The following is a 13,682-nucleotide window of genomic DNA, read 5'->3' as shown; positions in this document are numbered from 1 at the left end:
AACACAGTGCATTTCCAGCATCACAGCACCGCCCGCCACAATGCTGGGAACTGATGATGCCACCGCCTAATCACCGGAGCGGGACCACCACACCACTGGTGGCCGGTCCCAGAACCACTAGGGTGGCATATGGACGGAAGTCTGCCCGTCATCCTAATGGGCTCTATTTGTTTAATAATATAATTATGTTTTTTAAAAAATAACGCTGCTGCCTATTTTATTTTGTAACTTTGTATCCATTTTTTATTATTTGGAAGAAAATACTTTGGGGCTCATTATGATGGCAGTGAACCCTCCACCGTCAGCCTGCCGGTGGCAGGTTCACCACCATCGTCCAGCCATTCTCCACCCGCCAGATAAGGATGGCGGGCAAAGTGCTTGTGGACGGAAAGCCTGTCTGCAATCATTATGATTGCCTGTCAGACCCGGAAAGCATATCTAGGAATGTGGTTGTGCCTAGTAGGCACCGTCCACCACATTAGAAGGCTTCATCCTTGCAAGCCTTGAATGGTAGTTCAACCGCCATTCAAATGTTGGTGGAGATTGACTTTGGGGCCCCATTGTGGGCCCCCCTTCAACAGGGGCCCTCCAGTTTTGCACTTGGGGGGCATAAACATTTCCCTGAACCATATGGCAGGCACCACAAGGTGGCTGCCACGTTTTGCTGTGAAATGCAAAACTTGCATTTTTACTATTGCGGCGGGTGCTGCAGCCTGCAACATGCCCAATACGACCGCCACCGTGGCAGGCACATTGTAACTCCATGTTCAGAACCGCCGCCATGTAGGCGGCCGGTCCCAAATCCTGTGATGATGGTGGACGGACTTAAGCCATTCTCCCATTGTGATGACCCCCTTTGTTTTTATTGTTATTTTTTATTAGTATATGATAGACATCAATAGCAAGTGTTAAAGAATCTGTTACTGAAAAGTTCTGGGTAGGGGTCAGCTTGACAACCAATTTTTGTGTTATATAATGCAAAATTATGTAACTGTATTAAATTAATATGTTCTGATATACTACATTGAGTGGTTGTAAGAAACTGGACATTTGGTTGGGGGGATGTAAGCCACACTCAAGCAACAATCACAATCCTTGTCGGGGTGAACCACAAAAGTCACTAAATTGACATGTGCTTAACCTTCTGGTAGCTTGGCTTAAAAGCAGTCAGGATTAACCCCTTCAGTGCTCCCGTCGGCCAACAGCCGTTGCGAGCACTACCTCTGTAGTGCTGCGCACGTCCGTTGGCCAACGTGGCCCTGCCCGCTCATTAAAACCGCCGCACCACGGCGGAATTCGTGCCGTGGTTAAGTGGTTAACTTAGAGGGAATGTGTAAATACTGTGCAGCTTACAAGCAGTAATAAAGTAAAAACAAAACACAAGAAAAATCCCCGACCAATTTTGAAAAATAGAGTAAAGGTTAATAAATTTTATGACACAAACACAAGAATGACAAACATCCAATCAGTAGAACCGGAGAGAGGTAACTGAAAGATTTGGGTAAAAATAGCTCTTAGATTAACAAAACAGCAACTACGAACATCTCGGCACGCTGGACAGAGACAAAATATCAAGTCAGATACAGGGACCAGGTAATGTCCACTGAGAATTGTAACTTATGTCCTTGATGCAAGGTTTACATTCACTGCGTTGGTTCTGATTAAGAACCGCGAGGGCTGAGATATGAGGTCCTACATCATGCTGTAAAATTGCATCATTTTGTTGCGTTGCATTGGTTCTGAACTGACAGTTAGGCAGGAAGGAGTGCACTCCAATGCCAGTCAAGGGTCCAGGACCTAGGAGTCATGTCTTGGAGATCAGGACTCACTCAAGGAAGAGGCCAATAGCAAGGATCAGGCAGGTCCAATTGTAGGTCAGGCAGGTCCAGTTGCAGCAGGTCAGCTAGACAGTTGAATGGAGGCCTCTAGAGCTTGATGTAGCCTTGTAGTTCATACCGGAGGTCAGCCATCGGAGTCACTCAGGGTAGCCTGTGATGAAGGTAAGCAGGTTGAGTCTGCCTTCTTAGACAGCATGGCAGTCCTCAAAGAGCAGCACAGTGCTTTGGTAACAGCAGGGCAGTCATCTGGTGGCAGGAAAGTCCTTGTTCTGTAATGTCCACAGGTTCAGGAGTGCGCTGAAGAGTGGCTCTAGCGGTGCAATATTTATATCTGGAGTCAGGCTTTAAAGTGTGGGGAATTCCTATGCTAACACTACATTTGGTTTTAGAAAGTTCTTCCCTTCCCCTGTCAAGGCTCCAAAAAGTCTGGGATGACAAAAGGCTACTGGCAGAGTCCTTGTGTGTGCCCGAGGCAAGCTTCTTTGAAGTGTCAGTGGGGCAGGGGCAGTTCCTCCCCAACAATCCTGGCTTGATGGCCCATCCTGACCACACCTTGTCCTCTTAGTGTCACTGTCTGAAATGAATACACAAAGCCCAACAGAAGAGCCATTTACAGTCATATGACCCAGCATACTTACAGAAGGCACAAATGGTTAGGACAAGAAAATGCCAACTTTCTAAAAGTTCATATAGACAAGAATGATCGTCATTCCTCATAGATTACCATCAACTCTTTTATATAAATGACATGCAGATCCTTTTGACTTTGTCATAATGATTGAATTTAAAAATTGATTTAATTGTTTTCAGGGGAACAATATTCAAATAACCACAGTACACTATTATTTACCAACAGAAAAATATTCTTTTTCATCAATTCATTATGCGTGACATATTTAATATTAAATAAAAGTTGCTAGACAACAAAATCAATATATCTGAAGAACAATGAGATCTATACAGAGATGACGCAGTTTATAAAGAAATAAATGGATGGAATTTTCAGGATGTTAGATTACTCTCCTTCTTTTCTGCTCCCTGGCCTATTTCCAAGGATAAATGAATAGAGTTCTTGTTTTAGGGAAATCCTTTTATAATTAAACCGGTCACTTGCATTGATGCTGTATTGTGTCCATAGGCTTATGATAACTCATTTGTTTTTGATAGTATGGCACCCACACTCCTTAGGTAAAGCCAAGGATTTCAATCTCTGGGGACATATGTTTTATGAGATCTTCATCAGGACTGTTGCATGTTATGTCCTGATTAAGCTGGGTATGTCCAGAAGGAATTATTGAGACACTAATAATGCGAGTTCATTTATGCCATTTACATATTTTTAAGAAAAATTGCATATTCATCTACTTGTTCCCTGAGTTATGGTTCTTGATATGCTGTTAGTAAAACAGGAAAAAATGGGGACCTAAGCCATTTAGAAGTGGTGGGAGATCATTTTAAGATGCCCCTACATTCACTGTCCTAAATAGATCGAGTTACACTTTTCGCCCTAAGTGGGGCTGGTATGCCCAGACGTGGGTCCCTTGCTCACTGTGCACTGGATTCAAGCTAGCCTGGCTGATGAAGGGTGACATACCCTGAAATCAGTCCCAACATACTTGTTTCCAGTTCAGGGAGGACCTGGCTTGGCAGTTCAGTCTGGACTGTTCCCATGAGGCACAGGGTCAAAACTGATTCGCATACGGCTAGGTCCAAACTGGGGTGGCATAGTGGGCAAAAGAACGATGGATTGAACCCAGATCTCTTAACTGGGGAAGAATGTTTGATTCATTTAGCATTCTGTCCATCATTTGTTGCAGTTACACTTTTTGCCCTAAGTGGGACAGGTATGCCCAGACATGGGTCCCTTTCTCACTGTGTCACTGGATTCAAGCTAGCCTGGCTGATGAAGGGTGACATACGCAGAAACGGGTCCCAAGATGCTTGTTTCTGGTCCACGGAGGACCTGGCTTGGCAGTACGGTCTGGACTATTCCCATGAGGCACAGGGTCAAGACTTATTTGCATATGACTGAGTCTAAACTGGGGTGGGATAGTGGACAAAAGCACGATGCATTTAACCCAGATCTCTATATGTGGGAGAATGTTTGAATCATTCAGCATTCCGTCCATCATTTGTTGCAGTTAAACTGAATAGATCACAGCACATTGTTAGAAATATGCCGTCAGGGTAAGGGGGATACACTTCTAAAATAAACCCTGCTCCCCCCTTGGTAGTTTGGCACGAGCAGACAGGCTTATCTCAGAGGCAGTGTGTAAAGCATTTGTGAATACATACAGTAATACAGTGAAAACGCTACAAATGGACACCACACCAGTTCAGAAAAATAAGTAATCTTTATCTAAACCAAAACAAGACCAAAATGACAAAAATCCACAATACAGTAATAAAAATATGACTTTCAAATAAAAATAGTTCAGTTCAAAGCATATTGCAGATGCAACATGTTTCAGACAAAGTACCTTGGATGCATCTTGCACTCAAACAAAAAGGGTCACAGGGAAAGTGTAGGTGAGGCGTCCGTTCGTTACACTCAGGGAAGGTGATGCATTGGTTCCTTGCTCTGGGGGAGGTGATCCATCAGCTCCTTACTGCTGCGCAGGGGAGGGGATTCGTTGTTTCGGTACCGAAGAGAAGGTGAGGCGTTGGTTTCTTATGAAGCATGGGTTCCAGCTGCCGCACAGCAGGCCTTGCTTCAGAATCGGTGCGGTGATCTCGGACTTCAGAGATCTGTACACTAGGTGCCACATGTGGTGTTTTCTCGAGCTGCGGGCAGGTGCTGCGATGATTTCTTCAGCAATGCTTCGGGTACAGGTGTGGGTGAATCTCACTTTTCGAAGTTGCATTACTTTTACCAGTTCCAGAGCTCCAAACAACAGCAGGCACCTCTTAGCAGGTCAGACCTCCCAGCAAGGAAGTTCAGGGAAGCTAGTGGTGAAGTCTTAGTGTCCTAGAGACTTCAGAACAGGAGGCAAGCTCAATCCCAGCCCTTCAAGATTTTCTTCAAGCAGGGGACACGGGAAACAGCAAAGTCCTTTCTCCTTTCCTTGGCAGCAAGTAGGCATCGCAGGTCAATCCGAGACAGCACACAGCACAGGGGCAGTATTCCTCCTCAGCTTCTCCGGCTCTTCTCCTTGCCAAATGTTCCTCTTGATTCGCAGAAGTGATTTAAAATCTGGGGTCTGGGCCCCTCTTTTATACAGTAAAATCTTTTGTTCTCTGTTGGCAGAGAAGCCCTGTGCTAAGTAAAAAAAAGTTCTGTCCTCTCTGGTGCAGCTTCCTTGCAGGAGGTGGAGATAGCATTGTGGAAGGCAGACCACGCCCATTTAAGTGAAAGGAAATCTCCTGCCCCTACTCTAAATGCAGCCCAGGTCTATTCAGCCCAGCCCTGACTCATCGAACTCTCTGGAGCCACTGATCCTCCCAAGTCATTCCAAAGCCAGATGTGCAATACAGAAACCTAGCACAGGCACACTGGGTGGCTAAGCAAGAACATACCTACTTTCTAAAGGTGGTATTTTCAAACAAGAATGTAAAAATCACCCACACTAAAAGATGTATTTACCATTCTGAGTTCAGGCTTATCAAACTGTATTTTCCTATTTTGTTTCCAGAGGTAGTTACCCTTATACAATGTCATAAGCAAACTTCCCATTCTATCCTATGGGAACAGATAGCCTTGCAATAGTGAAAAATGAAATTGGCAGTATTTCACTTTTAGAATATGCCACACACACCAGGGCATGGCCTACCTTTCACATACACTACACCCTGCCCACAGGCATACCTTGGGCCTCCCTTAGTGGTGACCAACATGTAAGAAAAGGGAAGGGTAGGGTCTGGCAAGTGGGTAGACTTGCGAAGTCGACATGGCAGTACTGGGCTACACACAGATACTGCAGTGGAAGATCTGAGTTACATTTACAGGCTGCTTATATGGGTGGCACAATCAGCGCTACAAGCCCACTAGCAGCATTTGATTTACAGGCCCTGGGCACACACAGTGCACTGTACTAGAGACTTACTAGTAAATCAATTACCCAGTTATGGAAACACCAATCCATACCAACATTTTACAAAGGGAGCACTTCCACTTTGGCACTGAACAGCAGTGGCAAAGTGCCCAAACCATCTAGACCAGCAAAATGAAGTCCAAAGTACGGCAAAAACTCAGGAGGCAAAAGCAAAAAATGCTGGGGAGACATATGCCAATAGTGCCAGGTCTAACACAAATGCTATAGACATTTTTTTATAGTACAATTTTCAGAATTCTGACTTAACATCAAACTCTACCACTAAACAGGATTTTAAATTATATATATAAATATTTCTGTCTGCTCCCAATCCCAAATTATCAATTATTAAATGTAATATGGTATTCCAGTGTTACTGAATGGGGAAGATAGGCCTAAACACAATGAAAAACTGTAGGAACGTTTCACTGGCAGGAAATCTAAACCTTAACCACAGATATCCTACTTTTTAAATACATTGCGAACTGCCCTAGGAGCCCTTAGGGCCGACCTTAGAGGTGACATAGATGTATTACAAAGGATGGTTTAAGCCTGGCAAAAGGAGTATTTTGCTCAGTTGAAACAACAGTTTATAACTGCACAACAGACTGCAGTGGGAGGCCTGAGGCATGTTTTGAAGGAGTACTTTAGTGGGTGGCACTATGAGAGCTGCAGCCCCACTAGTAGCATTTAGTTTACAGCGGCCTGGGTGGGGTGCATGTAGTACCATTTACTAGGGACTGACAACCACATCAATTGTACTAATCCGGTAGATGCCAACTGTAAGAAATCAGGAACTGTTTGCAGTGTCCCGCCAATTTAACCCCATTTTGACTACTAGGTGCTGGTTTTCTGACTCTGATTGTGCCCTTGTCTCTCCTATTCAGACCCATGGCTTGTGCTCTGATTAAAAGCACATGGTTAGGTATACTTGCAATTGGCAATGACATAACACTGTAAGTCCATAGTATATAATAAGGTAAGGCAGATTCAAACTACCTATAGGTCCTAGTATATAATAGAGCAGGACATTTTAGAGGCCAAGATGATTAGCTTCACTAGAGTGTGCACTACTGTGTTGCCTGCAGTCATTTTAAAAGCTGGCCATGCCTTGCAGGCTGATTTTAAATTTCAAGTATATGCAAATTCGACTTTGGCAATGAACATAATTAGAAAATATTACTTTACCTTATTTTTACATATGTCACCCATAAGGTCTCCCATCGGTGCACCAGGGGTAGGGTGTCTTGTGTCTGTAAGCAGGGACATTATAAAAGATGTTTTATAAGCCCTAGTAAATGAAAACAGCTGCTTTTGTGTTTTGCTTATTGTAGTGAATTGCTCCCTAGGCTAACTTTGTAATACTTCACTTAAGTATAAATATTGATGGGATAAATCCATCAACTTGCTACTGTGTATAATTCCTGATTAGCCAGCCTCTGCCCAGGCTGACCATGCTGCTAAAAAAGCCCTGCTGGAGAGACAAAGGGTTTCTTGTGGGCAGAGGGGTAGCCAAACTGGTCTTCATAGGGAGAGTGATATTTTAGGACAGCACAGGCTGACCCCCATATCCTTCCACCCCAGCCACACTGGAGCCCCCACAATTAGATTTGGGAGTTAGTTGGAAAGGGACTGTTTAGGAAACTTAGGGACACCAGAAGGTTGGGTTAGCCTATCCTAGCTCTTCTGGAGAGACTGTCTCCATTATGTATTTTAAGAGAATAGTCCTCTCTGGGACAAGAATATGCCACACTTTGGAGGAAGTGGTCATACACCTTTTTGGCACTCTGCATGCCATTGGTCAGAGGTGCCCTCCTGCTTGATGCCCAGGAACACTGGTTACATTTGGAAGAGCTGCACAGATCTTCAGATCTTCTGCCTGGAAACTATTAGAAGCAGGACAGCCCTGCTGGATACCTGATCTGCAACCCAAAGTTCTGCACTCTGAAGGTCTGTACCTGCTTCAGATTCTGGGACTACAGCTCTAAGTGCTTTGCATGGATTCTAAAAGGATTAGGAGGTGAACTCCTTGCAAGCTGCAGGTTAACAGAGTCCACCAGCATCATCTCCACCAAGATGTCCCCATCCTTGAGCATGTCCACTGAATTTGTAAGGTTTTTGCCAGGTGCATTGCAGGAATTATAGCTCCAACATCTCAAGGACCATCCCAGAGATTCTAGACCCCTGGATCGGTGCTGTGAACACTTTCAAATCACAAGAAGACTTTCTGGAAGATGTTCCAGAAGTTTGGAGCAACTTTCGTAAAAAGCTCCATAAACTGACCAGGTGGAACACTTTCCTGTATCTAGAAACACCTCTGAAAGTAAATGCAAATAACTCTTGACTTAGTCCCGGTCCAGCATGACCTTTTTAAACCCTTTGAGCCCTGTCTGCTTCTTAACGCTAGTTTTGCATTTACTCTTTAAACATTCATATCTCTGCTTCCCTTCATTGGATTTTTGTTGTTTTGTGGCTATTTCTTCATGAAAAATATGATCCGTTTTTAGAAATTGGATTGGAATTTTTTGGTGTGTTGTGTCTTACTTATTTAATGTATTGTTGTTTTGAAATGCTTTACACACCTGTGGCCTAAGTTACACCTGCCTGCTCATTGCCAGCTATCACCCTTTTGTGTGTTTGTGGCATTATTACTAGTGGTATGTCACTACTTATCACTACTATTAATTCAACACCAACAGAGTGTTGAAACCTTGAAACACCATGAAACCTTTTTGGTATACGTGCGCTCTACAAATTTCCCCAACTTCAACTTCAACTTCAGTGTATAACCACTTTACCACTGGTTAGTAGGGAAAAGTGCACAGAGTCCTACTGGCAAAAACACAGGTTATACAACAAAAGGGAAAAAATCTGGGTGAGACCCTGCAAAAAAGGGCAGGTCCAACAGTAATATATGCTTGCATGAAACAGAAAACTTAATAAAGTAATATGGAATGGAAATAAGTGGTCTGGAGGATTTTGTTAGCATTGTTGGAAAGTTGGACAGGGATCATTCGATTTTGTCTGATGTTCAGTACGGTTTCCGCAAAGGGTTAGGTACGGTTGAGCAGTATCTAAATTTAAATCTCCTAATAAGTAAATATACAGTGGTAAAAAGGGAGTTCTTCCTTTTGGCATTTAGGGACCAGGCCTCTCAAATGCTTTTAGAGTGTGCCAATCACTTGAAGTTATGGCTTGTAGGTATAACGGCAATGGTGTGTTTGGGGGTGAATGTGGATTGCTTGAATTATTTTAGAATTAACAGAGGCAGGAGTAGTGTTGTGTCATTGCCCCCTTTCTTTTCAATTTATTTATAAACAATTTAAAGCAGACTTTAACAGAGAATGCCAGGAATATGCTCCAGATTGGTTCATTCCCTATTCCATTGCTGCTGTCCATGGGTTATGTGGTTTTGATGAGGTGAACAGCTAATATTTTGGAAAATTATTAGATGCTTTCAATATTTGTATATACAAATTGGAATTCAAATAAATCTTAGCCAAGCTATTACAATGGTTTGCAGACCTGAATTTATTAGATACTGCAGTCAGACTTCCAATGTTGTACAGTTTTGTAAAGTCATGCATACATTTACAATTTGACTCCCTGGGTAAATGGGCCCAACAGTATGTAGCAATTTGAAAAATCCATTGCAGTGTTATTAAACTTTGTGACTATGTTGAATGAATAAAACCTCTCAGGATGACGTCCTTGGTCGCAGTGGCCTAATTATGTACCATGTCTCTTCATGCATAGAGAATTTACAAAATTGCCGCTCGCTAAAGGAGTTTTTGGATTTTGTGCTCGTCTTCTTGTTTGGTTGCTGCCAGGAGCCCCGTAGGGCATAGGAGCTGCTTTGGGGGCGTAAGGGATATCGCAGGAGGACGGGACTGCGAGGCTTGTCAGGTTGTGCGTAACAGCCGGCACACCTGCCGCCTCTTCCCGTGTCTCCGCCCCCCCTGCCTGCCTGAGCCTACATAACTCCTCGCGGCCCCCGCTCCGCGGGAGCCGCTCGCTAAAGGAGTTTTGGGATTTTGTGCTCGTCTTCTTGTTTGGTTGCTGCCAGGAGCCCCGTAGGGCATAGGAGCTGCTTTGGGGGCGTAAGGGATATCGCAGGAGGACGGGACTGCGAGGCTTGTCAGGTTGTGCATAACAGCCGGCACACCTGCCGCCTCTTCCCGTGTCTCCGCCCCCCCTGCCTGCCTGAGCCTACATAACTCCGCTAAAGGAGTTTTTGGATTTTGTGCTCGTCTTCTTGTTTGGTTGCTGCCAGGAGCCCCGTAGGGCATAGGAGCTGCTTTGGGGGCATAAGGGATATCGCAGGAGGACGGGACTGCGAGGCTTGTCAGGTTGTGCGTAACAGCCGGCACACCTGCCGCCTCTTCCCGTGTCTCCGCCCCCCCTGCCTGCCTGAGCCTACATAACTCCTCGCGGCCCCCGCTCCGCGGGTGCCGCTCGCTAAAGGAGTTTTAGGATTTTGTGCTCGTCTTCTTGTTTGGTTGCTGCCAGGAGCCCCGTAGGGCATAGGAGCTGCTTTGGGGGCGTAAGGGATATCGCAGGAGGACGGGAGTGCGAGGCTTGTCAGGTTGTGCGTAACAGCCGGCACACCTGCCGCCTCTTCCCGTGTCTCCGCCCCCTAATTACAGCCCTGTATGTATCTTGGATTCACAACGCGTTAGCGGGACGCGTGTGCGGGACCTATCCCGGGACAAAACCCGGACTAAGGGCGGACCCTCTGAGACCCTCCGAGACACGAGGAGCCGGGGCTGGGCATACCCCCTTGTTCAACAGGTACTGTTTGTTCCTTTTAAATCTTCACATCACTGTCATTCATTTTGGCAATTATTTATTTTTATTACTCATAGATGGCCACCACTAACATGGAGCAACCTGCGCAGGATAATCAGGGTTTGCTTCTCAATGGGACTCTGGATAATTATTTTTCCAAACCATCACCTGATATTACCCGGGAGCTTGTGTTGGCGGAGCGGCGGGCTGACCGCCGCCGTTCCGTGGAAAGTATAAAGAAGGTGTCTGTTTCACTACCTCCAACCCCTGCGACTGGTCCTCTTGATATTGTCATCGATATGATAGCCAATGAGTCGCCTCATATATTGGATAGTTTGCTCCCGGAAGTAAACATGGTTGTACTCTCACCTGATATTGTATCCGGGTCGGACACGACTGGCTTGCTTGGATCACCGATTGCGAGCAGCTTAACGTCACTAAAGGGAGATGTGTCGTCACAATTGCACGTTGCTCGCAATAAGGCTAAAAAATTGCCGGTCAAGGGAACAATTTATGGTCCACCACCGAATAAAAAACGACGGAAAAGGTGGGATCCGTTGCAACCCAAATTGAGCTGCTCAGACTTTGGGGAAAAACTGGCTATGGTTGTCAAGAATCCTTGTGTTGCACAAGCAGACTTAGAGGGGCCACATATTATATCTACACCCGCAGGTCAACTTAATACTCTTGTAGACAAGGAGGATAGTTTGGTCACCGATGTAATTGATGATGTTTATATTGAGAACAAGGGCCCTGTGTCCCTATTTGATATTGAGAACTTGATTAAGTCATATTCTGCATCTATTTTAGAGAGGTTAATGGAGGTGGAGTGTAAACTGTCTAAAATTGAGAATGTACTGGTCAAACAAGATCTTGTAGGCCACAAAGGTGTTATTAATGTCGCCAGTAAAACATCTAATACTGTACCTCAAATACTGTCAACCACAGTCCAACCACCTCCATCTACTTCCTCTTGTATTGTTCCTAGCCCTTCCCCAATTCCATCTGTCTCCAAACCTATGGGGAATACAGTAACAGCGATTGTCCATCATCATGTATCCCCTAGTTCATCTCAAACAAAAATTGCTGATCATTTGCTGGGTAATGCCATAACCAACACTAGTGTCAATACATCCAAAAGTACTAGCAATTTAGCTAATCTGGTTTTGTCAAGCCCAACTAGGGAGACGAGGGATATTAGTCACACCTGGGGGAAACCAAAAAGGGTCCCGCTGCCCGAACTTCCACCAGAGGCAGTACCCTATGTGGTAGTCCTAACAGGTGTGCCGGCCCTGGAAAAAAATAAGAGGGAGGGCTTCTTTCAATTAAAAAATAAGATAATGCATTGGCTGAGAATGCATAGGCCAATTGCAAACCATATCAATGGGGAAATAGTTCACGTTCGCCGCCTAGAATGGTTGGGGGGCAGAACCAAAGATATCAACGGGGACGTAGTGGTAGTGAATTTCAGGGATCCCATTGCGGTACATTATATATTGAACTGGCAGATGGGTAGTTCCAACAATATTATAACTCCAAGACCTCTAACATACTTTTATCCTAGGTCAGTGGTGTTTCCATCTCAGTATCCCCCTTCTCACTGCACAACTGTAACTCAGCCACCTAATAACCCTTTTGCACAGAATGTAGGGAATGTTGGGAGTAATCAATAAGCTCAGTATCCTCCGATCCAGCAGGGTATGGGAAATACGTTTTATCCCCCTTGTCATGTGAGAGCCCCTGACCCCCTGGGATGGAACTATGTTCCAGTTAGAAATCAAAACTTCCAAAATAGAAGGATGGACCATCTTAAACCCTTCACACCACTGGAAACGTCAAACCGTTTTGATGTTTTCAGTGGCCTTGATAACTGTGATTGAAGTTTTTGGAGAGGGGGGGATGAGGGAAGAGTTATGAGTAATCCCATAGTTCCGGGAATTTCAAATGAGAGTAACCCATTGTTAACTCTAGCACACAAGCCTTTGGCTAAACCTGTAACTCATACCACAAATATTCCAGAGACACAGGTAGAACCATCTTGCCTTCCAAGGCACTCACTTCCCGAGGAAACAACATCGGCATCTAAGTTGGTGCCATATATTGGTGGGAAGACGCCAAGGGCTAATAGCGTTATGCCCTTGGTACTTGGGGTGCCAGTTAACCTGGTTTGTTGGAATATTGCTGGGGTTGCTAGTAACCTGAGGGATCCCGAGTGGGCTGTTTTTATAGAATCTTTTGACTTTTGCTTACTCCAGGAAACATGGGCAGTTGATACTCCCCACAGGGTAGGCTACAAGACCTATGGTATTGGGGCAATACCCTCTAGCAGTGGAAGGTCGTCGGGGGGTCTCTTGATTTGGGTGAAAATAAATCTAAAGGTCAATATCGAGGTGTTAGACGTGAACTCTGCAGATATCCTAGTATTAAAAATAACAACCTCCAATGGGAATAAATTATTCCTAATAAATATCTATAATAGGCCATCCCCCTCTTCAAAGGAATCTCTGACCGTTACCAAGCTGGATTCTTTTCTGAGAGGGCTGGATCCTAGGGAGGATTTTGTTATTTTGGCTGGGGATCTGAATTGTAACTATGAGCCAATTTCGGGCCTAAGCGAGATTTTTGAGGAAGAAGACCACGCAAATAAGATCCCTTTTCTTGGGAACCTTAAATCGGTCAAGTGCTCCATTTTGGCTCTTCAGCTGATTAAGTTATGTACAGAGCACTTCCTTAGGGCTTGTAATGGTCGGTTACCATCTGACATCTTAAAAAAACCAACCTTTAGTAGAAACACTTACAAGAGTAATTTGGATTTCGTGATAGTCTCCATCCCTCTTTGGCCGTATCTCATAGATCTTGATATAATAGAGAGGACTGAAAGTGATCACTTTCCCTTAAATTTGTCCTTGGATGCTGCACTGTTTAGTGATCCTTTTTCATCACTTTCATCTGAGGAAGGGACTGGTGATAGACATGAAATTCATATTAGTAATAATAGGAGATCGCTAAACTGGCCACTTATTTT

The sequence above is a fragment of the Lissotriton helveticus genome, chromosome 4_1 (assembly GCF_964261635.1).
Source record: "Lissotriton helveticus chromosome 4_1, aLisHel1.1, whole genome shotgun sequence".
NCBI classification, from domain to species: domain Eukaryota; kingdom Metazoa; phylum Chordata; class Amphibia; order Caudata; family Salamandridae; genus Lissotriton; species Lissotriton helveticus.
This window is presented reverse-complemented; position numbering follows the sequence as displayed.